Source organism: Cornus florida, unplaced genomic scaffold, assembly GCF_030987335.1.
Source record: "Cornus florida cultivar Cherokee Brave unplaced genomic scaffold, ASM3098733v1 CherokeeBrave_3.0.0_Hap2_Chr03, whole genome shotgun sequence".
Taxonomy (NCBI): domain Eukaryota; kingdom Viridiplantae; phylum Streptophyta; class Magnoliopsida; order Cornales; family Cornaceae; genus Cornus; species Cornus florida.
The window spans coordinates 37,537,061-37,548,045 of NW_026775573.1; the positions used below are offsets into that span (position 1 = coordinate 37,537,061).

The 10,985-nt window shown below is 38.2% G+C and overlaps 1 non-coding gene across 1 annotated transcript; it reads left to right on the forward strand.

Annotated features, from left to right (window-relative positions):
* The first annotated feature begins 8,146 nt into the window (after positions 1-8,146).
* LOC132301849 (small nucleolar RNA R71) lies at positions 8,147-8,248 on the forward strand. Its single transcript, XR_009480658.1, has one exon. It is a non-coding gene; the product is annotated as a small nucleolar RNA R71 (small nucleolar RNA).
* Positions 8,249-10,985: the final 2,737 nt, after the last annotated feature.

Here is a 10,985-nt window from a genome sequence, read left to right on the forward strand (position 1 = left end):
ATAGAATGAAATGATCAATTGGAAGCATTAACCATATAAATCATTGAATACACAAGATCTATATATATAAAAGTATCAAGACATGAATCACAATACAAATCCCCTCAAAAATACATAAATCAAGAAGTAGAAAGCATGTTTAGGGCTAATTCTAGCCCCAAAAGGATGTCTAGCCACTCATGGATGATGTCCTCCAACCTTCAAGGGCAAGCTTAATGGAAGAAATCTACTCCTTGGTTGATGAAGAGTCTCCAATAGTGTCTCTAACCTCCTCCTCTTCTTTTCTTCCTCCCTAAGTATGTGTATCAAAGTATATCCAAAGGCTCTAAAATATGTGTAAAAGTGGCTCATATTCCTTATATAAGTAGGTCAAAAATCACCCCAAATGAGCTGGGCTCGTACACCAATAGTCCTCTAATGATTGGATATGAGACAACTTTTAATGAGCTGGAATTTGGATTTTTCTCGGGATTTGGGTGGTTCGTTTGGTCAAACTTAAGGTACGATCAATCAAACATGGCTGAGATCTATCGAATTGAAGTTAGATCGATCCTCAATGGCGGCACCTTTTTGGATAAAAACAAATCTGAGATATTTTGAAGATATTTTTGGGAAAAGGACAAAAGTGGTTGGTTGGGTGGTATAACTGGATAAGATCAATTATTTGGATAAAGACAAGATGGTTCGATCGATCATAGAATGAGGTTGGATTGATTGAACTTTGAGATTTTTGAATAGGAACAAACATGGCTCAGATCATCTTAAAGTGCTGAGATAGATTAAAGTTGGATCGATCGAACTTTTCTTGAGATCGATCGAAGTTACTGAAATTCCACCTTTTGCTTCCTTTTGCTCTACTTTGCTCATTTCTTTGATTCATCCCAGAATTGCTTCAATTATGCTCTTATTTGGCTGAGTTAGCTTATTTTGGGGATAAGCACCTGAAAATGGAAATAACACGAAATCAATACAATACGGTAAAGTAAGATAGATTAAGGTCCTAGAATACTTAAGCTTAGGGGGTTTAAATACGCACTTTTTAGCGCTTATCACACCCCCAAACTTAAATATTGCTAGTCCCTAGCAATAAACTAGAAAGTAAAGGAATGAAATGAACAACTATACAACTATAAAGTAGAAAGCAATAAATGGATAACGCCACTTTCGTAGGGAACACGATTACATTTAGCATATGCAACAAGCCTTTTAAACCCCTAGGTTACCCCTAGTGGACGAGTGAAGTCTCGTGAGGGTTTCCAGAAATGATACCCACAAACGTTAAGCTCATTCTTTCAAAAGAGGTACGAATATTGCAAACAAGCATTGGGAGAAAACTATCTCAAGTATGCAATGTTTCAAACATTTCTAAGTAATCTCCCTAAATCTCAACATCAAGCAAACAAGTATGGTCCTCCACACATCAAGAAAATGATCATGAAAATCAAATCAACACTAGAACCCTTTTTGAGTGGACCGGCAGCAAATATGTTGCTATCTAAGCCAACTAAAGAATTAATCACATCCTTACCCTCAAACTAGTACACAAATCTAGTACCGATCATCAAGATAAAAAGTGAACCTTTTATTAAAGCTTTATTGATCTAGGTGCGCTTATTCTTTCCACTCAAAATTTTTTTTTTTTTCTTTAAATAGGATCAAAGATGGAAGCATGGTGTAATGTGTTAATCTATTAAGCTTTCTAGTGATTCATGAGGTTAAGCGTTAGGTCAATGACTCCCAAACCAGACGGCTTTAGAGTATTAGGCGTTCAAACACCCCTACGGACTTACAAGCTCAAATCAACTAGGTTACAAATCAAGACAACCTCCATCTAATCATTTCCCACTTCTCGCCTTTTGGGAGAAGTCCTCACTTTTTTATTGCTTTGCAACTTTTTTGTTTTTTCTCTCTTTTTTTTTTTTTTTTTTTTTTTTTTTTAAGAATCAAGTTCAATTATTAACCTAGAGTTTGGGCCCTCCACCTTTCGGCGCGAGAAGTTCAGTGCTTGATGAGGCTAGAATCCCGACTACTTAGTGAAAAGGGGTTGTTATCCACCTTTATCAGGAATGAAAGCTTTCAATGCACTACTAGCCCAATTGGGATATAAGCAATTCAATAATCAACAAAGCATGTACCCCACAAATGAATGCTAGTGTGCGCCTGTGTTAATGTAGAATACTAGAGTGAATCTCAAAACAATCATAAAATCAAGATGATATGGACCACAAGTGCAAGCAAGATATCAATTTTTTGAAAAATTTACTCATAAATGGCATTCACAAGGCATACAAGGAGTTTTGGACTCTCAAGTCAAGCAATTTTAAAATTCTAAGCAATATAGTCCTCAAAAGATTAAAATCATTGCTAGCATGGACCAATTATAGAAAATCTCTCAAATACACAAGACATGCTCAAAATTTTGCATTTAAAAACAAATAGTGTAAAGCACCATTACCCCCAAACTTAAATGGAATAATGTCCTCAATGTGCAACGAGAACAACAGGATAGAGTATACCAGTGCAATTAAGGCAAAGAATGGCTGGGACAGAAGTATCCAAAGTGGGTGGCATAGCCCCCCCAAACTTGGGATTAACTGTGGTCCTGAAATTTGGCACTTGGATAAACTCATCAGATAACAAAAGGGATAATAACAGTGCACAGTGGACATGCAAGTGTAAATGGGATAGCAACTGAAAATAGAGAGAGGTATAAGGGTGGTCTTGAAAATTTTGGGCAGCATTCTCTCTCACTGAAGTCATTGGGATGCACCTGATGGAGTCAAACAGATAGCTTTAAGAATATGAAAATATGACATCCATAAAAAAAGCATATAGAAACAAAGAATAATGTACATTACATCCAGTATCAGAGCCGACAGACACGGCTACAAAAATAATATAACAGTATAAAAAATATACAGATATCACAGATATATAAGATGGTGGGAGGAAAGAGATAGAGAGATCAGGAAGAAGAAGTAGGATGGGCAGATCGTGCTCCGCGGATGTCTCTGGCTAGATCTCTGAATGCGGTCATGACATTCGTACGGAGGGTAGCAATATCAGCTCTAATGGAGACAGCATCCTCTCGGAGAGAGACCGTGTCAGCGCGGATAGACACTACAACATCCTCCAAAGACTTGAGTCGCTCTCCAAAGCCGAGTGTCTGTGCTAGAGCCTCAGGTACCGCTAGAGCGGGAGAATGATGATCCTGAGCCAGCTCCGCATCGTGAATGAGTGACCCAATTGGAGAGTGCTGCTCTACGACCTCGGTAGGCTACTCCAAATCAATATCCATATGTACAACAGCTGGATCGACTGGTATGTCGTCTGCTACTGGGTCTGTTGCTGTTGCTGCCTCCTCAGCCTCTAACTCCTCTGCCGCCTCTAATGCGTCATCCTGTAATCTCGCGATAATAGCATTATAGCTCTTATCCCAGTCCTTCTTCTGGAAGGTACAGGATCCTCGCTCAAGACGCTCCCGTGGCTGGAAGGGATAGTGCTGATCACATAGAATCTGGGTGATAAGGTGGCCGAATGGGAGATACTTAGCCCTTTTGGGCCTTTCCTTGCTAATGTAGTCATCATAGAGCTTCCTCATCACGCTCCAGATGAGTACTGGGATAGATAGCCAATGTCCTGAATAAAATGCGTATAGAGCTGTCAAAAAGTCGCCTCTCCGCTGTATCTTATGGCAGGCTATAAAGATGTTACGGTACAAGACAGAGTCGAAAAACCACGGGTCGTTTGGAAGATAAGTGCGGGTGACGAAAGTCTTGCTATCGGCATAGTGACCTGTGAGAAGAACTGCCATGTCCGTCTATGAAGGCTGATATAGCCTGGGATGTGTCTCCTATAGCTCTAGAGGGTAGTCATATGGACAATGGCATGATCTGAATAATGTGTCCACAGTGATAGAAATCAAATGGCCATCAATGGACGTCCTCAGCTCTACCATGTTACGCGGGGCAGGCCGAAGGTTTTAGAAGAACATCCGTACTAGCCTCGGGTACACTGGGTATGTGACAGGGGCAATAATGGCTGCAAGGCCCCTCCGTAATATATCATCATAAGCTGATCGGGTAAGTACCGATTGGGAAAAGAAGTCTGTATCGAAGACCGACTCATGCGCCACTGAAAGGCGTGAGTATCTATGTAATTGTTGGTCTAACTCCGGATCTGGCTGAGCTGGCTGTGGTGGTGGAGATGGTATATGCTCAGCCTCAGCTTCACTGTGTAAAGGAGATGCTCCATCTGAAGACTGTAGGCGGTTGTCAACTGGAGACTAAGGTGGAATGGGTTCCTGAGCATGAGATGGGCCTACCTCGTCATCCAAACTCGGTCTGTAAAATAATTGAAAACTTGCAAGTGAAGTCAGTGCCAGAATAAAGAATTTAAATCACAAAATAGAATCATGTATGTCAAGTAAGATAGACAAAACAGATAAATGACATGAATCTATGGAAGTGACAGGATGTGAACATGCTAAGCAGTATAAGTGTAAAATACATCCAATGTGGAAAATCACAGGCATTGGGCATGAATGAGATAGCATGGACACAAGATAAGATGGATAGAATGTGTATATGAAATCTGTGAAGTTCGATCGATCACAAAAAATGTGAGATCGATCTCACATGATCTATCTGAGGAACTAAGAAACTAAGTTCGATCGATCTCACTAGATCGATCTGAGAAATATATTCGATCGATCGAACTGTGCAAAGAACATGAGCAGTCACAGATCTGTGATGTGGATGGCACGGGGCCGTCACGAACAAGGTCGTGGGCCCATCAACACAACATAGCATCAATCCTAATCACTTAACGAGACCCATACTCCCAAAAATAAATAAAAATTTTAAAATATATACAACCATATATACATATATATACACATATACAAACAAAGCTTCAAATCTTCAGATATTGCAATAATCATCATTAAAACATCATGGATCTAACATGGAAAACATGTATGAAGCAAATCGAAGCTTGAAATACAAGATGTGAGTCAGATCTTACCCAAATCAAAGGATGAGATGAGATGAAGATCTGAGAGGAGAGAGAGAGATTCGGGATAAGATGAAGCTCGCCGGAGGTATCGTCGGAGATGGAGAAGGTGGGTGTAGCGGTGACGAGAGACAAAGGGGTTTGAGAGGGTTAGATCGATCTTAGGAATCGATCTAGAAACCCTCGGTTTCATTTTTTTAAAAACATTCCCTTGCCAGTTCGATCGGTCGAACTAAGCCTCAGATCGATCGAACTGACATCGATCTCTCCTCAAAGTATTTTTGAGATTTTTTTTTTTAATTTAAAATTTAAAACAAAAAATTAAAAATAAAATTTTTTGGATTTTTGAAGAATTGAAATAAAATAAAATCTTTTTGGAATTTTTGGAAAATAAAATGAAATAAAATAAAATGAAATAATATATATATATATATATATATATATATATATATATTTGGAATTTTAAAATAAAAAAGTCAAAATAAAGTCAAAGCAATAAATTCTAGAAATGAGATCGATTTGAACAAATGATCGATCGATCTGATAGAGAGCTAAAAATGTGCAGGTTTTTGGGTTCAAAAATTTTTCTAAGTATTGGAGCTCAAGATCGATCGAACTTGAAGTTTGGATCGATCTAAGGACTTATGATCAATCTGAGAACAAATTCGATCGATGGGACAGAGAGGTGATTTGGATGCAGGTCAAAAATTTTCTAAGTGTTGGATGCAGGTCGAAGTTTGATCAATCTAATACTTCTTTGAGATCAATCGAACTTATGCAAAATGCTTAATTTCAACATAAAACTGCATGCAATCCTAATCAAAGTTCCTAACAATGCATATGAACCCAAAGCCAATATCTAGACTTCGCAAGAAATGAAATTAAAGATAGAAATGAGGGAGGAATAGGGTTTTGACACCCTACGAAATGTCTTGCTAGTCTTTAACGTCTCTAGCAAGATGTTGGGCTCTTTTAGCCCAGATCAAACACCTTATAGTGCATCCCCTCCTCAATGGGGTGATAAGTGCTTTGAACTCCACCCAACAAATAGTTCTTTAAGGAACTTGTTGGATTAAGCTCAAAAGACGTTTTCGGTCCTTAGTTAAAACAATCTTTGGGCTTCCACGCCCTTTCAAAACAAGATTTTGAAACAACTTTCTTTGGTTTTAAGGTTGAAGATGGACTTTTTGAAACTTTGGTCTCACACAAAAACTCAATTCCTTCACTTTTAAGGTCATGACATTTTTCTACAACATTAATCTCTTCATGCTTGTCAAATAAGTTGGGGATTGGATTAAAAATATTCAACTTTACCTTCATATGGCCAAATGAGATCTTCATTATCCCCGTCCTACAGTTAATGTTGGCATTCGCGGTTGCCAAGAAAGGACCGCCAAGGATAACGGGAATTTGGCTTTTAGGATTGGGAACCGGTTCCGTGTCAATGACAACGAAATCAACGGGAAAGAAGAATTTATCAATTTTAATCAAGACATCCTCAATGATACCCCTAGGCTCTTTAATTGATCGGTCGGCAAGTTGTAAAACCACCGACGTCGGTTTCAAGTCTCTTAAGCCTAATTTGACATATACTGAGTATGGAAAAAGATTAACACTTGCTCCTAGGTCAAGAAGAGCCCGATTAATGATATGGACACCTATGATGCATGAAATGGTACGTGAACTGGGGTCCTTAAACTTTAAAAGAGTGTTATGCTGCAAAATTGAGCTCACTTGCTCGGTTAAGACCACTTTTCTAGGTGCTTAGCTTTTGTTCTTTCTCTTTTGGGTGCACAAGTCCTTCAAGAATTTAGCATAAGCCGAAATTTGCTTGATTGCATCCAAAAGTGAAAAATTGGCTTTCACTTGCCTAAACATGTCCATGATTTCATTTACTTTGGCCTTTTGCTTAGCAGTTGAAATAGATCCTTTTAAAGTATCTGGAAATGGAGCTTTTGGTTCAAAAACTTTTTCAGAATTTTCCTTTGAATTCTCTTCAACACAAGAAGTTTTCAAGTCATTTTGTAAATCTTTCTTTTCAAAATCACTTTTCAACACATTCTCATTTATATGGTCATGCACATGCAATGAAGAAGGAATATGATATGAAACGGGACGGGTGTCAACTTGTGGTTGCACCGGTTCACTCTCTTCATTGGACACACCCACTTAGTTATCCATAATCTTTTCACTTCTCAAGGTAGTCACCGCATTGACATGCTCTATTGTGTAACCTTCCGATGAGGAATCAGTCTCCACAACACATTGTTACTTTTGTGGGGCATTCACAGGCATTTTTCCCTTCTCTCTTGCATTTAAAGTTCTAGCTATTTACCCTACTTGGGTTTCTAGCTTTGCAATGGATTGAGAGTGAGAATGAAGTAATTGTGTGTTTGCCTTTAAAGTGCCTAAAGCGGTCAAAACTTTCTCTTCAAAAGCGAGACTTCTAACATTTCCTTGGGAATATGATTGATTAGGGAAATGAGAATTAGAGAATTAGTTTCCTTGTGATTGGTATGATGATCTAAAACCTTAGGAACCTTGGCTTTGCATTGGAAGTGGAATGTACTTTCCTTGAAAACCACCTTGGGAAGGGTTTAAGCCCTCCCCTTGGTTTTTCCAAGAGAAATTCGGGTGATTCCTCCAACTAGGATTATAATGATTGCCATAAGTATTGTTCCCTTGATTAGTAAAAACAGCATTTGCTTGTTCATGATGCTCACTTTGCACATGTCCATGTGGATAATTGGAAGTAGAATGTAACACACTTGAATAAGTTATACATGTCTCATTAGATGCATGATGAGAATGGTTAGGGAAGGAAGATACTTGATTCGCCGAGTTTTGGTTGATCAAAAATTGATTAAACCTTTCAGATAATGATTTCATTTCGGCGGCAATTTCATTGGAGTGGTCGACTTGATGTAAGCCAACACTCTTCCTATCACTACAATTTCTACCATTCTTCGAAGATAAAGTACGATACAAAGAATTTTCACTCATGCTCTCATAAAGACACGACACGTCATCCTCATGCCTATCAATGTAAGAGCCACCTATGGAAGCATCAACCATGCCTTTGTAATTGTCCGATAAGCTCTCAAAGAAATATTAAACTAATTGCCATTTGGGGATGTCATGATGTGGACACTTCCTAAATAATTCATTAAAGCGTTCCCATGCCTCATGATATGTTTCTCCATCCCTATGTGAAAATTCTCGAATTAAGGTACTTATGGCATTGGTCTTAGAAACCGGATAGTACTTCTTCAAGAACTTTTGTTGCATTTCCGCCCAAGAAGTTATTGAAAAAGGCCTAAGATTGTTAAACCAATATTTTGCTTTGTCTTTAAGGGTGAATGGAAAAAGTTTAAGCCCTAAGACCTCCTTCGGCATTTTCGTGTATTTTACGGTGGAACATACTTTAAGAAACTCATCCAAATGCTTGTAAGGTTCTTCACTTGGAAGTCTATGATAGTTAGGAAGCATTTGAATGGTTTGTGGCTTGATTTCATAATGGTGTGCTCTAAATGGTGGCAATTGAATGCATGTGGGTGCATTATATTCATTAGGCACATAGTGATCTCTTAAAACAAGGGGAGGATTAGTAATTGGAGGCGCAACATAGGCACCTTGGTTGCCTCGAATAATGGGAGATGGTGGAGCATAAATTGGCCTTGGCATTCCCAGTGGAACTTGGCCTTGTTATTGTGGTGGATGAACATATGGCCTTGGTATGCCTAATGGAACTTGTATGTCATCAGGATGCACATTGGGGTGGAGGATACCTTGTTGGTCTATGTGACCAAGGTCCTCCACATGGTCCTCATTGTGTCCTTCCATTGATGAAATGGATTGACTAGAACTACCTCTTCCCCTAGGGTTTCGAACAATTGATTCAAGATGAAAATTTAAAGGGATAAGAGTAGGTCTCAATAATCTACGACTATGCATGCACAATGCAACACAACAAGCAATGACACAAACACTTCACCTTCACAACAAGTCAATAATCAACAAACTTTCTCCACATACAATGTTCTCATACTCCCATGCTTAAATAATATGCAAGAAAAATAAATTACCTCCACGCGGGCTCATGATTTATCTAAGAATTGAAATACAAGCCTCCACGCAGGCCGACAATTTAACTAAGGGATAAGTAAAGAAAAGCTCACAAAGGTCCTTTAACACTTCAACTCCAAATTTATAGCTTAGCTTAGCAATTTTTTTATGATTTTAGCATTTTTCCTTCGCTTGCTTAGCTCCTTTGCTTGGAATATCCTTTGCTTGCTTCCTAGCTCAATGCTCCTTGTCAAACAAGAACAAACACAATAAGTAACAAAAATTGAAAACAAAGTAAAGACACGATCAAAAGAGTATTAATTCTTAATTGATTCCTCAAATACGACATTGCCAATCGATCAATCCTCAGCAACGGCTCCAAAAACTTGGTGGTGTGTTGTCAATTTAAACCAAAAAGTTTATGCAATGTGGCCAAGTTTTACATTTAGAATTTGCAACTACTACCTTTCACTAAAAATATAGTTAGGGTGAGTAGGGATCGTCCCAAGGGATTAAGGGTCGCACTAGGTTGAGGAATCCAAATTAGGGTTAGTAGGTCGAGTGATCAAAAGAGTTGTTGGTTGGTTGGATTAAACTAGATGCAAATTAAATTAAACTAAGCAATAATGCAATAGAGAGAGTGAAAGAGAGAGAGATCATGGGGTCTAGAGATTACCACTAAGCATAGCTTTTTTACACCTTTAATGAATGATTAATGAGGGGAAGAACCTGTATTGTAACAAGGTGTGTGTGCTTGTTTCAACAAGCATGGATGATAAATTAAGCATATATTGTCTAAACAACATGGTGGATAGCACAACATATCAACTTAAGCCATTAATCATTTCTTTAAGCTCACAATCCAAACATATCACAAGGTTAGAGATATATGTTACTTGCTTTCATAAGTATGGAACATCAACAACAAGCATGGATTGTCCTCCCATTTAACAACTACACTATAACTAAGCTAATGACATGCAATTAAACTATTTAACTAAGGGAGAGGTACAATCCATCAAGAAATGAGTATGAACCATCAAATAAACCACAAAAACATGACATTAAACACTATGTCTTGATAATCTCTAAAACAAAAGCATCAGTACACATAGACATGCATCAATAACACAAGAAATAGAGACAAACACATGAACATCTATTCTAGCATACATAGACATATGGATAGAATGAAATGATCAATTGGAAGCATTAAACCATATAAATCATTGAATAAACAAGATCTATATATATAAAAGTGTCAAGACATGAATCACAATACAAATCCCCTCAAAAATACATAAATCAAGAAGTAGAAAGCATGCTTAGGGCTAACTCTAGCCCCAAGAGGATGTCTAGCCACTCATGGATGATGTCCTCCAACCCTCAAGGGCAAGCTCTATGGAAGAAATCTGTTCTTTGGTTGATGAAGAGTCTCCAATGGTGTCTCTAGCCTCCTCCTCTTCTTTTCTTCCTCCCTAAGTATGTGTATCAAAGTATATCCAAAGGCTCTAAAATATTTATAAAAGTGGCTCATATTCCTTATATAGGTAGGTCAAAAGTCACCCCAAATGAACTGGGCTCGTACACCAATAATCCTTTAACGATTGGATATAAGAAACTTTTAATGAGCTGGAATTTGGATTTTTCTCGAGATTTGGGAGGTTCGATCGATCGAACTTGAGGTATGATCGATTGAACATGGTTGAGATCTATCGAATTGAAGTTAGATCGATCCTCAATGGTGGCGCCTTTTTGGATAAAAATAAATTTGAGATGTTTTGAAGATATTTTTAGGAAAATGACAAAAGTGGTTGGTAGGGTAGTACAATTGGATAAGATCAATCATTTGGATAAAGACAAGATGGTTCGATCGATCATAGAATGAGGTTGGATCGATCGAACTT